Source organism: Molothrus ater, chromosome 1 (assembly GCF_012460135.2).
Source record: "Molothrus ater isolate BHLD 08-10-18 breed brown headed cowbird chromosome 1, BPBGC_Mater_1.1, whole genome shotgun sequence".
Lineage (NCBI taxonomy): Eukaryota > Metazoa > Chordata > Aves > Passeriformes > Icteridae > Molothrus > Molothrus ater.
Genome location: NC_050478.2, coordinates 69,248,009 through 69,264,242, shown reverse-complemented (window position 1 = coordinate 69,264,242; position 16,234 = coordinate 69,248,009). Strand labels below are relative to the sequence as shown.

The 16,234-nt window shown below is 37.3% G+C and overlaps 1 protein-coding gene across 2 annotated transcripts in view; it reads left to right on the top strand.

The window, feature by feature from the left end:
* The window catches only part of EXOC2 (exocyst complex component 2), a 147,573-nt gene that overhangs the window by 119,673 nt on the left and 11,666 nt on the right, over positions 1 to 16,234 (top strand). The gene's annotated exons all lie outside the window — the stretch shown is intronic.

Below are 16,234 nucleotides of genomic sequence, written 5' to 3'. Positions count from 1 at the left end.
CTGCTATCCATCATTCTTCCAGCTTCTCTTTGGCTTTACCTGTCAAACTTCTTGCTAGGGTGCCTTGTGGCATTTCTGACTGTGTCTGTGCCTTGCTAAAGACTAAAGACTTCTAAAATGAAGTCTTGATGTGATTCCTTGGTCAGACAGCAGCTTGATCTTGTAGCTTGAGAATTGTCTGCTCAAGTACCTGTTCTAACTGATGATATGACAAGTCACTCTAATACCTGCATGAGATTACAGTTACTGCAACTTGAGAGGATTTACTTATCAGGCACGTCCGACAAGTCAGAAGTCTCTTCTGACTTATCTTCTGTTGACTAGCCAGTTGTAGAAAGTTGTATGATCCTTGTCATCAGTTCAGCATTTTCTTGTTTATACTGTCAGCCTCTGTCATGTGAGGACATGGTGTTAATGTCAATTACCTTTGTTTTGTTTTGGTTTTGATTTTGTTACAAGGAGACTCAAATTTTTTTAGCTCCTCAAGCATACTCTTTGAGAAACACTTAAAATCTTCTAATATCATTTTGTATTTTTGACTGTGTTTGGTAATAGCATCTAATCCCTGCATTGCTCAAAGCAGAAAACTAATTGGAGATTGGAATCAATGCATAGAGGAGAAAGGGCAAGCATTCTTTCCTCCCTTTTCCAGCACTCCTTATTTGCAAGCACGAATGAGGGTATATCCACACAAGTTTTGTACTGTCTCAGCCCTTTCAATAAAACAAAAGTAGTAATAAATTGTGTCATCAACAAAACAATACTCCATGGTCTAGCTTGTTGGCATAGTGAATGCTTTCATGTTTCTGTTGCATTTGATATGCATAAATGGCATCTTTATTTTCCCTGTCCAATTTACTGAATTCTGTGGGTGCCCCAATGTTAAGGAATGATGCAGTTTTGGAGCACAGGCAGGTTGGGTTTGCGGGTTAGACAACTGAGCAGAAATGAATGAATAGAAGTGTATGAGAAGAAGAACTCATTGGGGTTGGTTCAGATAGATTTGGAAGCCAGAGCTGAAGTCTAGGGAGGTGAGGGAGGTATGAGAAGATCATAGGCAAAAAAGCTTAGCATTCCAAGTCAATAGTCACTATTACTACTACTTGGTTTTATACTACTTGGTTTTATTTCATTACTAGTTGGATTATAAGCCAAAATAAATTCAAAGCATGGGTGTGAATGAGGTGTTTGAGTGACCTATGTTGGACTGCTCCTTCAATTGTTACTCTTAGAGACCAGATTGTTTATTTTCTTGGTAATGCTTAAGGTAGTTTCTGTGGCAATGTTTAACAAACTGATGTGTAATGAAACTACTGGAGTGGCAGAAGTAAGTCACATGAAAAGTAAAATTACCTGTAGTCCCAAACTATGATATCAGATCTCTTCTGGAGTTCCTGTTAGGCTTTTTTGCTTGGATTTATTATCTTCCTTCAGAGATTTATTTCCACAGATGTGCTAATTGTAAGCACTTTTCTCTTTCTCAGAATATGCAGCTGAGTAGTGTTAGCTGCTAAAAGGTCTTGTGACTGCTCTCTTCTACCCAGAACTGCTTCCAAGTCCCTCTGGCAATCTTTACCCAGATCTTACTGGGGTCATCATCACAGTTTCAGAAGGCATGGGAACACTGTGAGATCAAGAAGCATTTACAGGTTACGATTAATATTAGTGAAACTTATTTGTGTTGTTGTTACCTATTCATAGTTGAATGTGGCTCCCATTTAAGGTTGATCTGTAGGAGAGGTTGGTGTGCTGGTGTTTGTAGCTAAGTCACAGACCTCTAGCTGAGGTTATAAAGGATCAGGGATTTGTGTGTGATATTTAGATGGAAAGTCCCAGGTTAAAACCTGGGTATTGGTCCAAATAAACTCAGCTCTGTCAAAATTACCCAACTTTTCTGTGCATGGAGCTGCCTGTGTAGTTCCTATAATTCACATTGTCCTGCTTAGAGAATGGTTTTGTCTTGATAACCTTTAGCATGTAGGTGCTCTTTAGAAACAATCCATAACAGTGAGTGATCTCTCCTGATAAAGGTGCTTAGTGTCTTGTGGTGGAGATTCATCAAGGGCCATATAAAATCCAGCATTATACTACCTTCTGTGCAGATGCAGACAATCATCTTAAAACATCTTGAATTTGCCCCAGACAGCACAGCAGAGGAGGTCCAATAGCCTTGAGGCCCTTAGTGAACCCACTGGTCAGTTCACATTCTCAGTTATGGTTTGAAGTTGTGCGTAAGGGGTCTATGGTCAAGCATAAAATAATACTGATTTCAAGATGAAGGAGGAGTAGTAAAAAACTATTATTTTCTAAACCCTGAATGTATGCAGTAGTTAAGGATGCTGTTGTTTTTAACATTTTAAAAGCACTGATGAAAATAGTCTCCAAAATGAACATTGCAACTGGCCAGACTTGCAGAGTCCTGCTAGGACAGTGGGGAAAAGCTGTCTCCTCTGTACTTCATAACACTTTCTGCCCAAGGGTGTGTGCGTGTTTTTAAGTTAAAAATTTTAGTGTAAAAAAAATGCCTCAGCTTTCTCTATACAAAACTTCTATACAAAATTCAGCCTGGAGCATATTCTCTCAGTAGCCAAGTTATCAAGCCCTTGAACTCTTACTTTTTAAGTAGGAAAATATGATTGGCTTCTAACAGTACAGCAGATCCATTGTAATAAAAAACATTTCATTAGCTTAAAATTTCTTTACACAACGAATAGCAATTTAAATTTAATGAAACACTTAAACTTTATTGATGTGTGGATGAAATTAGTGTTGGGCTTGTTCAGCAGTTGAAGTAATTCAAAAATATTAAAAGCCTTTACTTTGAACTGTGAAAAGTCTTAAGCTTTCCAGTTATTGTGGGTCACTCCTGAGTCAAGATAGCTTCCAAATGTTGATTTTGGATTAAATAATTTTTAAGAATCTATTGTTCAGATCATGCAGAAACATTCTTCATTTCAAATCCATGCCCTTTTCAAAATGCTATAGGGATTCAGTAAAGCTTGGAAGTGAAAAACAGTGGAATAGTCAGACTGGAAGTCAGTGCAATTTCTCACCTTCACACTAATAAATAGGATTAATATGTGATCTCATAGAATACTGTATGTTTCCTACAACAATTTTCTCTCATTTTCTCTTTTTTCATAGCAGACTAGAAGATAGTAAGGTGTGGGGGGGTTTTTTGTTTTGATTGTTGGGGTTTTGGTTGATTTCTTTCTGCAGTAACACCTCTAAAACCTGCTGTTATCTGGTTCCAGCTCACTGGTTATTTCAGCAGACAGATATGTAAAGCTATACATAAAATTCAGCTTAGGACAATTTTTGCCATAAATTGAAGGTATACTCTTGATATGTTGATCTATGTGCATTTGACTGCAGTACGTGTTGCAGGTTTTAAATACATACATTGGTAGAAGTAAGAGCTGGCTGAAAGGCAAAATGGTGATTACCCCTTCAAGGTCATCCCAAATTACCAAATCTATGGAAAAAAAAAAACAAACAACCACCAGATTTTGCCATAGAAATCAAATTTGAGCATTTGGTGAAAAGAAGCAGAGCACAACCTCCTACCACATTTTCCAAAAAATCCACTGAATCTGTAATCAAAGTCCCTTTCTTCAGTCAACTTTTTCCCATGACTCGATACTTCCATCCTGCCTACTAAATACTGCTCCCTATTAGTGTTTGTAAGTTAATACAGTGGCTTTGATTTGGTTGCCAATTTGCTGAATTTAGTTACTAAAGACAAATAAAAATTTCATATACTTTCATGCATTTCATGAAACATGAACAATTGGTACACAAAGCAATTTGGAAGAAAGTATGTAAAAATATTAAGAACTGGTTCTGTGCTTTTTTTCAGTGTGGTGACTGCTTGCATTTTTTGAGTTAAGAACACTCACAGATCTTTGCAGAATCAGGTTCCAGAAGTATTGGGGTTTTTATATTATTCATTGCCACCTGCTTGTTATCATTATGCATTTGTATAATTCAATAGAAATAGGAAATTTCAAAAAAATCATCAATTTTAATAACAAAACATACTGTAAAACCATGAAAATTGTGCATCGTAGTGCTGCTCATAAGCTTTTTTTCAAAGCACCACTTTTGAAGTTGCTTACTTTAAAAAAAGTCTTTTAAAAGGTCTATACTTTCTCTTGCCAGTTTTGCCTTTTCTTTTACTTACCCAAGTATATCTGTTGTAAGTCACTCTAATAAATGCAGGACATGTTTCATGGGTAATTAAATTTTTTTCAGTAACTTGAAGGTTAGAGACATGCAGAGCAAAACTGGGCACTAAAATTATTAGTGTCTGTATTGTTCCAAACACTTTATTTGTGAAATTAGTCTCTTTTGGATCAGTTGACTTCAGTTTTCTCATTTCTTATGACAATAATATTTGAGTGACAACCAAAGTAAATTCATAAACATAGTATATCTCTAAGCCCATTCTTCATTTATGAAATTGCTGTCATTTTGCATTTGACAGGCTATTATTACAGTACCAGTGACTTAAGGAATTATGAGAAGAACACACAGTTTCCTGAGTGAGACTGTGTTTTGAAAGGTTTTAATAATTTTAGGTTTTATAAAATCATGAAAGGACACCTTCAGGGTGCCTTAAAATTGATGTGTTTGAAAGAATAAATGAATATTCTTGCCGACTATGCTTGGTTTGTGTTAATGAAAGGAAATACTGCTTGAGATTTTTGGATTCAACTGTTCTCAGTTTTGATAGAGATGTTGGTTTTTAGTCTACCTTACAATTAAAGGAGTGACTGGCTTTTCCTGTTGAATTGGTCATCCTGTATCTTTATGGGGTGAATACAGCTACACACTTTTATCTGTGGAACACCTTTTTAAATTGGCATTCTTACCATTACATAAGTGCACATGAGTCTTCCTGTGTGGGGACCTCTGGGGGCAGCGAGAAGGGGTTTGTCCGTGTTGCTGGCTTTGACCCCAGCTGACACCATGGTACGCGTGACTTCTCTTCTGTAAAGTGAGAGAAGTCTGGGAGTGGCAAGGACCCCCAAGTGTGATGAGTTACCACACTCTGACTTTTGGAAGCCTATGTCAAAGTTGTCAAGGGGTAGTACTGTTTGGGTTTTTTTCTTAAGAGGCTCACTTGTGAAGAATTTGGAAAATAAATGGCAAGCAAGGTTACAGTACTGGAAATTACGTGAGTGCCAGGCTTAAGAGTATGTAGGCACTAGTTTTACAAGATGATGATGATCTTCATTTGTCTACCACCTACCAGCTGGTCTATTTCACATTTTCTCAATTATTCTTAGATCTGAAAAAAAAAACAGGAAGACAGCTTTTAAGCAGCAGAGCAGTTTATTGGTCAGCATAATCTAACTTTATTTCATGAAAAAACTGTTGATGCACACAGGTATTTGAAAATATGTCCAATACATAGCAAATATTTATATACATTTTGTAGTCTGTTCCCTCTTATGTGCAATATAGTGTTTTCCCTCAGTGTTTCTTTCGCCTACAAATCTTGGAAACTTAAGAATGTTCTGTGACCAGAAAAGAGCCATTAAGTTTCCACTCTGCTACATTTCCTGGACACACACAGGGACACACACAGAAGGATCACAGTCCTGTCTTACAAATTGCTAAAATCAGTAGGAACCTAGTCATACCAGGGACATGTGCCCTGTTTTCAGCACACTGTTTTTACCTGTTGGCTATAAGTAGTCTCTGTTTTATTGTAAGAAAATACTTTAGCACTAAAATTATTTTTATAGTGGAAAGTAGTGATAGATACATACTTAGATACATATGACCTTTATATGCTGAAAATGAAGGGGGGAAGAGGGAAGAAATTGGTTACAAATTTTTCTTCTGGAAAATGAAGCAGCATTCTACAGCAAATGGATTGCTGGTAGATAAAGTTCAGGTAATACTGAGTCATCCTTAGATGTATTCATTTTCATGTCAAGAAGGAGTGTTTGTTATATCTGAGTGTCTCACGCATAAATTTCATTCTTCAGAACCTGGGGTTTTTTTACATTCAGGAAGAAAAATGGGTTTAGTTTAGATGTTTTGTTTTAGTTGGGTGAAATGTCTTTTCTTGTGCAATTTTTTTTTCATCTTCTTCAAACCACCTACTTTAATATCTAATAGTTGTAATTAATTTCTACTGTTGGGTTTTCCCTTCAGTCAAACATACCCACTTTAATTCAGCAATGACAAAAAAAAGACTCAACATCCACAAAGCTGTTAATGCTGAAGTAGAAATGGTAAGGTATTTTTTAAGTAATGCTAAATCTATAGAGCAACACACTGCTGGCTGTGAAGAGTTTATGTTCTTGTTCTGACACCAGGTTGCTTTTATGGGTTACAGCCACACATTGGTGCTTGCACTTGTAGAGCACTGTAAAAGCTGTAACTCTGCCAGACCATGTTGTTCTTATTTAAATGACAACAACAAAAGACAAATTTCTGTGGGTCATGTATCTCAAGTACTGAGTTCATCTAATGATCATCAATGCATTTCTTTACCAGTGGGGAGTGAGCTGAAACCAGTGTATGCTTAGATGGAGAGGTATGAATGGCTATAGCCTCTGAAGTTGTATTTTTTTTTTTTTTTACATTTGGGGTTTGGAGCTTTTTTGTTTGTTGTTCTTTCACCATTTATATTCTTTGTTACCTGATTAGTAGATTGAAATTTGGCTGATTGTACAATAATTTGAGTAATTTGAGAGTCTTCATGATTCAATTCTAAGTATGACATGCAGCATCTTTTGCTCAAGGCCTTCATGCCTGCATTAATAAAATGCCCTTTATGCTTTGTTACTGTGTTTGGAGGAAGAAGTGAAGATAAATCCATCTCTGAACAAAATCCTTGCAAGAACATGCATACATATCAAATCAGCCACCTGCTCTTCTTTTAAATATTTGATGCTAGCAAACACCTCTCCTTCCCAAGTGAAGCACTGTTGGGTTTTGCATTTTCTGTTGTAGTCTTTCACATTTACAGATTTTGCTCCTTCTTAATAATAAAGGAAACTGTATTCTATCCTATCCCAGAAGTAGTGGAGTTTAATATCTGTAAGGAAAGCAGCAGTATTGGGTAGACCTCTTCAACAGTCCCTCAGATCATTCTGTGGTTTTTGAATGGGGTAGCAGAAAGTTCAGAAGAGTCTCAGCAGCTTCAATTTTAAAGATATCTCAGTTTGGGCTATGCAGGAAGGCACAGAACCAGTGTTATTCTCTTGGTGTTTTCCTCTTGTAGACTGAAGTTAATGCATAGACAAAGATATTAATCAAAGTTTTGGCAATCTTTAGAGCTCCTGCCTACTCCAAGGCAGCTGAAGCACAGAAACTTTCAGGTTCTTTGAATGTTATGACATAATTTCAATTGATTGAATTAAAATAGTTCAAAAACTATAACTATAGGTAACATAAGTCTGAAAAGCCTTCACATTTTAATATTTTTAGAAATTAGTTTTGTGGCTACTTGTGTCAGGTCCTTCAAATGACATTCACTGTGTTAGGTCAACACACTACCACGGCTGAAACTAAGTGCAAGGTAACTAATTCAATGATGTAGCATTCAGGCCTTCAGATCTCAAAATATTTTGAAAGGTTATGACTTTTTGTGATCAGCCTCTTCCCTTGCTTCAGTACTGTTGTTTGTAAAAGCACTTTGTCACATAGGTTACCAGTAATTTCTTGATTAAATTTCAATTATTGATAGCTATTTTTTAGGTCACTATTAGTTCTCGGGACTTTTTCTCAGATTCCTAAGGCACTCTATATTTATAATTACCATGAGCTATGCAGACAAGAATTTCAAGAAAACATTAATCTGATTCACAGTTTAATTAGTATGGAGCTAGTAAGAACAATAGATTTATCAAAACATTTTCAGTTTTACTGAGAAAAACCTGCTAATGAACTATTTATAGCACACTTGTATCTATTTTTGTCAGTAGTCTAAGGAGTGACTTAGGACAAATGGGTTAAAAAACAGGAAATGTGGTTAAATAAGTGGGTAATCTCTCCAGAGAGTTTCCAGTTTGCCTACACGTTCACATTTTCTTCTTAATGTACTTTCAAAACAACATTCAGTACAGTACCTTGAAATCCATCTCCGTTTAAAGGAGGGAATGTTTCCAGCAATAGCAGGAAGTGGCCTAGTGAGAAATTTCACATTCTTGTTTAAATTGAAATGAGATTCTGGAGTCCCTGTTTTTAAGTGGGTTTTTCTTCTTTAATGACAGTGGAGCAGTTGTGTGACATTTAACTTGGCTCAGGTGTATCATATGGATCCATAAAATTCTGTGAATGCTGTAATTATGTCTTTCATTCTAGACTGGTTTTAAATAATTACTTTCCTCTAACTTACCTTTTTTATGGTATTTCTTTTTAATGGTATTATGGTATTATCTGTATTTGTTTGTTAATATACTATGCACATATTTTTAAAAATATTTATAATCATGTTCAAAGGTTATAAAAACCTTCGAGCATGATTATAAAAATTGTGAAAAATTATTGTAAAAATAGTGCTATTAATCAGACTGCATAAATCTTACTGTGAAGTAAGGAATTTACTGAATGTGATAATGTCCATTTAATTCTCTAGAATTAAGAGGTGGTGTCTGTATTTCTTTGGGCAAACAGAAGCAATAAGTAAATGGAAGCCATTATTTGCACCGCTTATTGTTTGGTTTTTGACAGCTACTAATTATTAACTTTTTTTAAATCAAGTTGAAAAATACTAGTGAGTCAAACAAGGAGGGAATATAATAAACAAATAAGGCCACCTAGTTGGTGGTAAAGGTTGTGACCTGGTGGATCTCCTGTATTTTGAGAGCTACTGCCAGATATGTGTTCTGCGCTTAGCATCTTACAAGCGGTTTTCTGGAAATGTTTTTATTCAGGGCAAACAACAAAGCAGGATAGCAAATGTATTTTTAGTAATTAGGAAGAAACAAGCAGGCTTGTCTAGCTGCTTTAATTTAGCAAACAGGCCACTGGTAGTACCGTTAGCTGAAGCTGATTTCCTATCAACTGTCTTTTAAGGGAGAAACCTTTGTGCTGCTGTAAAGTATAAAGGTGAGCTGTTTTGTTATGTCCATGGGGAAATTCCAAGTCACGTCTCTACTTTTTTTAATATATATATTTTTTTTAGCATCTGTGGGGTGTCAGGTTAGATGATATCACTGTGTGGGTGGGGGCACTTCAGTAAAATAGCGTGAAATACTCATATACCAGTGCTGTAGTTCATGGAAGGTTTATGCATGCAAACAAGTTAGGTTTCTGTCTATTCCTATAGGTTAGGGAACTATCTTGCAAGGTGCAGGCTCCTTGGAAATTAAAAGACTACTTTTCTAAATGGAGTATCACATTTACTCTAGAAATTGGAAATAGTTGCTGGCTTTCAAAATAATTTTCCAGAAACATTAAATAATTTAGGGCATTTTCTAATGAGGCAAATACAGTTTGTTGTTCTGGGAACATACAAGGTTAAACAGACTATCAGTCACATTAAACTTTCCCTGGTTATAAATATTAGATTTCTGAATAGTTGTGAGGGCCAACACCTTTCTTCAAATGCATTTAATGCAGCCTCAGGCATGCTGTGCTGTTGGTTCTCGTAGATAGATGTCAGTCTTTTTCATGTCATCCTGGGCACTTCATTCTAAATCCAAATTGGTCTATTTTTTTCAAATCCAAGTTAAATGCTCTTAAAAATTCAAGTAATAAGTTTATTCCTTCATATAAGGAATATTCCTTCATAAGTACCTTCCCAATACCAACATAATGTAAACTGGTTTTTGCTATATGTACCTCACAGTCCAGTACCCCGAGTCTCTGAAATGGTTTACATGTAAGGTGCATTATAAGTCATGTTTATTTGGAATTCTGCAGCCTAAAAATAAAAATATTTTGGTGTTCATCTGAATTTTCACTTTTAGTCTGTGCTGCTTCCTGTTCATTTCTTGGGATAAGGTTGTTGATAGGTCTTTGCATGCACTGGAGGTGTCAGGCAGTGATCCGTAAGTATGGGAAGCCTGGAGTTATCTGTAGATCTTGTAAATTAAAATTTTTCTACCAAGACACCTCTACACATTTAACCTTTTTTTAAAATTGTTCCAGCAGCTTTTGCATGGAGGCAGTGCTGACTGACCTGTTGTGACCTCAGACAGTGTTTTACTCTGTAGAGCCTCTTCCCCCTCCCACCCATTCTGCCTTACCCGTGTAAATGTTTGGGGTTTGGAAAGAGATTACTTGATTTTAGGTGGAAGTTATTGTTTAGGTTAGATTGAAAAGTGAAATTCTGTGGGGTGTGTGTGGGGCAGCTTGGTTTATCAGGAGGCATCCATCTAAGCTTGAAACTCCCACGTGGACTGCACGGGCAGGACAGGGCTCACTTGGTGTGTTGCAGAGCACAGACTGCCTTTCAAGAGTTGCAGAAATGCAAATTATTGTCTCTGCCATCCCAAAAGGAATCCTGCTAGCCCCTAGCACTGCTTCTGTAACAGGAGCTGCATTGGGGAAGAATGTGACCACTCTAGAAATTGTGCCAGGATAATTTTAGTTAAAGCAGGCATCAAATACTGCTGTTGCAGCTGCAGTGCAGCCAGAACCTAGAGGAAACTTGACAGTTAAAATCAGACTGTTTAAAGAAGTTACATCCACATGGCTTTGGATACCATTCATTAGTTTCTTTTTTAATGTGCACTACGCAGCACTGATTAACGACTTGCAGGAGATGTGTGCAGCTTTTTTTTCCCAACAGTTTCACATAGCAGATTAAAAACTTACAGAAGAGCTGCAGGAGCTTAACTGACATACAGTTCAGAACACTTTGAGTGTGACTTGCTGAAAAGTTTGGCATGGTATATCTGAAGCTTAGAAATTAACATTTCCAATACCATTTTGCTTAAATTTGGCAGTAGGATGTAATGTAACTAAAAAGAATATATATCAAAAAAATTTAAAAACCAGTTCCTTTGTTAGAACAGAGCAGATTAAATCATTTTTTTGCATTCACCCTCCTTTAGCAAATGAAATGTCCAGGAACAGGCCATTATTGTTGTTCTGCAGCTAGGTATAAAAAATATTAATCTCTTTGGATCACCAAATTCTGTACGTTATTTTTTTTTTGAAAGTTTTCATTAAAAACTAATCAGGAAAAAGGTTTCAGACTGATTGACTGTTACTGGCGTAACCCACCAAGCAGAACAATAAATTGTAAAAACTACTGCATACAATTGGATGTGTCTTAAAATGCAAAATTTCAGACTCCCAGGCATCAGTTTTCCTATCTCTACCAAGTCATGCTCAAGCCTCAAGGCCAACAAATTTAGTGCTCTCTTTTCAGAAGCACTAGGAAACATTGCTACCACCAGCAGCAGTTGTTTGCCCAGTTAAGTATTGACCTCCTACAGAATGGTCTCAGAATGGTCTCTGTTGTTCCCTAAATTGGTGGCTCTGTGCCTACCCAACACTCATTTCTGAGCTTAGGTTTCTAATAAGTCAGTCAACTCAGTCATGAAACAGGACTGGTAGCTTAGTCAACATATTAAGAGCTGTTCACTCTTCTCTGCTTTATTTAAAATTAAAAAAAAAAAAAAATTGGCAGCTGTCAAACTGTAGAATTGCCTGTGGATGGCTTTTCTAGCTCCTCCAGAAAGGAACAGTAGCTTTCAGTATTCCTGCATGATTTCTCTTTAACTAAATTTGCCTTTTTTCTTTTTTTTTTTTTTTTTTTTGATTCTTCATATCCTCTCATCCTCATGTCTGGTTTACTGCTAATAAGCAGAGGTACCTGCTGACATCACCTGCTTTTTCTAAACAGTTATGTGCATTTATCCTCTCCTCCTCCTTTTTGCACAAGAGGCAAGCTAAAAGGTTGGTTTGGTGAGAGGCAGCAGCAAGGCTGGATTCCCAGCTGTCCATCTCAAATGAGGTTCCAATCTCACAAAAGTTAAAAGTGTGTCAAGCCCCATCTGCCTGGGTTAATATTTCCTGTGTGTTTCAGTTGTCCTCACTGAACTTGAGCTCATTCTTTGAACTTGAGTCTGCAGAGGGCTTAAAAAATGTTTGAAGCTCATATCATCCTTCACACTATCAATGTACTGTAGAAGGACTGGGAACATTTGAAGACCCAAGTTAGCTTCTGTCACAGAAGGAGCAGCCAGATGAGTTCTGTTTTGCTGTGTGTGCAACCTTTGCTCTTTTCTTGCATGCAAGTTTTTGTAGCCTCTCTGTGTTTTAGAATTACACATGTGGTATATGAGTCCCAGCTCTTTCATGCTTATTCAGTCACTTTGGGGGTTTCGTAGTATAACGATGTCATATAAGTACTTGGGGGAAACATATCTCTGAGAACTAACTACAAGTGGGACAACTGGTAGCACTACACCATCTGAAGATCTCCTGAATGACTCCTGTATTGGCAAGCTAAAAGTTTGGTTTCTGTTACTCCTCAGAACCACAAACCTTTTTCCCTTCTGCTTTTCCCATCATTCACACAGTCATCCATGCTACAGCTTTACAGTGTTGCTAAAATTGCTTTGAAATGTAGACTGACACATTTAAGTTGTAAACAAAATAAATAAATAAATAAAATTAATAGATGCTGTAAACTGGAGATTAATGGATAATTTTGTTATATGTTTCTCTGGTAAAAAGTACAGTGAAGAGTCCAAAATTGGAAGATGCTGTTTTAAAGTTTCTGTCAGCCATTGTGATGTTGATGGCTGAAATTGTCCTTCATTTTTATTTCTTAAGTCTTCCCATTCATTTTTCTTTAAAGCAATGCTGGGGCTTTGTTAGTGGCAGCTAGAATTCCAGCAAGTCAGTCTTTGGTATTAAGAATAGAGTGGGAGTGGAATGCATTTATGTTGTAACAGAATAATAACATTTTCCTCAGAGAAATTGCAAGGGCTTGTTGAGACTTTCTGTAACACATTTCTGTCAGAAGCAGTGGAAAGGCATTGTATTTGTCCTTCAATATGCTAAATAAGAGGTATTTTAGACTTAAGAATGTTATGTTTCACTTGATTAGCCTAATAGTTGCAATCTACAGTTGCATGGTGCATTAGCTTTCACTGCTATATAATAGGACTGGCAGCATGGTGTCCCAAAAACTGTAATTGCGTGGGCCGCTGAACAGTTGTAGAGAAAGCTGCACAAAAATTCTATTCTAGACAGATTTTTTTCATTTTGAAATGAATTTCACAACAAATTCACAGTTGGATGCTGAGGCTTGTGTTTCCAGTGAATCATATTCCAGAAAAGTAATACTTTGCTTCAGCAAAGCCTGCCACAAACAGTAGTGATATAAATCAGAAACGGGATATTTTTTAATTGTAACATTTCAAAATATAGTACAGTTATTAACTATGCCTGCAGGTCTTGACATTCCGATATGTTTGGCTTTGTCCCCACATCCAAAAATTAAATCCTTCACAAAAAAGACAAAAGGGAGGGCTGGGGGGAAATGCCCTTTTTACTTATGTTCTATTTGTGGTAGGAAAATGACCCCCACCAACATCAATGATTGTCATAAAACCACATCTTTCATAGCTCAGTTAGAGTAAACCTTTACACAGTGACCTGTAATTTCCAGCCTAAGTTCACTGATGGCCAGTTCATTTATACCTTCCTTCTTTCTTTCTTGTGCCTATGTTATTCTTCACCTTGCACAGTTCTCCCTTCTTTCCCTGTCTGGTTCACTAACTTGAATTTTTAGAGTGCAATTGCATGTTCTTTCTGGTTTTGGTTTGTTTAGCTTACCAAGACAAGGTCTTCCATGTTATTAAATGCTGCAATTAAGGCAACTGCAGTTTGATATACATAGACTGTCTCTAAACTGCATAGCTTTGCACAGTTTGTGCTGAATTATCTGCTCTTAAATTGTAAAACCTGTTGAAGAAACAGAGGAAATATTTGTGCTGGTATTGAGTTCCCTGATCTTGCAGTCATTGCAGGACTGAGCCTGCTATGAAAGGTCAGGAACACCTAATTATTTCCTGCAATCCCAGTAGCACTTATCTCCTTTAAGTTCTTAGCTCACCCATTCGTCCTTGTGCATGGTACAAGGAGGGGAGATAAAATAGGTCTGCTTATGCCCTTTCACTGAGTTTAAGTTAACAATTTTGTCCTGCAGCTGGGATAGGCTAACAATATGCTATACTAAACTAGTCTCACTTCATTTTTACCATAGCTTCCATCTCCATTCCATTTACTGAATTGATTCTGAGCTCTGACATAAATGACCATTTTACCTTAGCTGAGAACCATCAGGCAATGGTGTTCAATACCTGGTGCTAATGTTTCTGATATTGGTATTTCATGCTTTTAGAAATTAACAGTACATAGGTAGTTATAGCAGTGATGGCAACTTGGTAACTCACTCTTCATGAAATATGTTATGGAAAGTTTCTGCAGATATAGTGATAGGCAACTTTTACTAGCACAGTCAAAAGCTGTTTAATTTGAGTGCTTGCAGCAGCAGACAGAATTAGCAGCTCCTACCCTGAGCCAAGTTGCACAAATGTGTGAGAAGAGGTTCACTACCTCGGGGGTTTAGGTGGGATAGGTGGGAAATGAGGATTCTTCCTTGGAACCACATCACCCTCTTACACAACCCATTTCAGTCTATCCACTCCAATTTTTCACTCACCTCCTTGATAACACTTCTTCCCAGCTCAGCATGCTGGCCACCTCTGCAGGAGACACACGTGCCCTCTCTGTTTGACATGGCAGCCCCCTCTCTGTACTTTCCTTACTGCTCCCCAGCAGTAGCAGGGTTTGAGTGAGATACTTCATTAGGGAACACCCGTTGGGTCAAAGAAATGCTGCTTAGGTCACAACTGAAATTTTGATTGACTAAGGAACGTGCCATGGCAGTGCTCAGGTATCCCTAGAGAAGGGAGACTGTCAAAGTCTTAATCTTGTGCAGCATTTGTGCAAAAGTAAAATCAAAGTTTCCACATGAAAGATCCTACTGTCACAAGATGAGGCTGGGAGGCAGCCAAAAGCTGAATACCGCATAGGTTGGCAGACCAAAAGCAACACTTTGCACCCAGAGGTTCACTGCAAACCAGCTCCCAAATTCACCCTGATGTGATATACATACCATTGTTCAGTCTCTGGTCAAGTTGTATTTGTTTCTGGGGTGTGATAGAAATTTTGAACTCTGTGATATGAAGTATGCAGAGGATTTAAACAAGGGCAGAGTGAAGTAAAAGAAGGAAAACAGTACAAGAGGAAAAAGGAAGGGGGTGTTGCATTTCCACATATACCTGTGATCTTTTGGTGTGGTTTGAGTATTGGTGTGTAACATTCTTGCTTTGTTTTGCAAGGTTAGAGGGCAGGAGAAAAATTCAGTTTCATAAAATTTTTGGTGTTGCTTTATTCCTCCCTCACTTCCTCACTAAGATGAAAGAAATTTTAGGTTTGCAAGCTGGTATACAACACTGTTTGACTTGTCTTTGGGTTAATATAAACAGAACAAAAAAAGCTACTGAGATTTTCAAGGGGAAGAATAAAGGTAATGAGAAAAGGCACTAGAGATGTTTTGGAATGTGTGGAGAAAGGCTTGTATTTTTCTGACATCCAGGCTGCATCCCTAGATGCTTGCTCCTCATGCAAGAGAGTCCTGTGCTGCCAAGGACAGGTCATCATTGTGTCCTGCTTTTATAAAAGTTTTATCCCTAATTGTCTAACAAATAAAAAGTGTCACCTTCTTAGATCTTGAGGCAAGTTCTGGGATCAATGGTTAAAGACATGAGCATGACTGAGGTGGCAATAGTGAGATACTACTCTTCTCACAGAATAGCTCATTTTGATGAGCTCAGGTAACCCCTTCTAAAGCTGCTTTTTGTAGCAAGACTAAGTTTCTGCAATGGTGTTATCTGAGGAAAGGTGGAGCAAGATGAACTGATTAAAGGTTCACTTCATAATTTTTATAGCATTAGCCTTAATCACACTGTGATCTCTGAGCTGTGTGGTCTCACTAGTCTTTGTCCATGATTCTTGTATTTTACTGTCAATTGACTATATTGAAGGGAGGGATGGGTCATTGCGCTTGCTCTTGACTCGTGGTAGACTAATCAAAATCAGAAGCTGAGGTCATGTGGATCACTAACCCTCTCTCGTTACTTTGTACTTACAGCATTTGTACATACTTTAATGAGCTGAATTCTTTCTAATTTTCCTTTGGCTAGAGTGAATTTGCCATACAAAAAAAGTGAGGCAATTT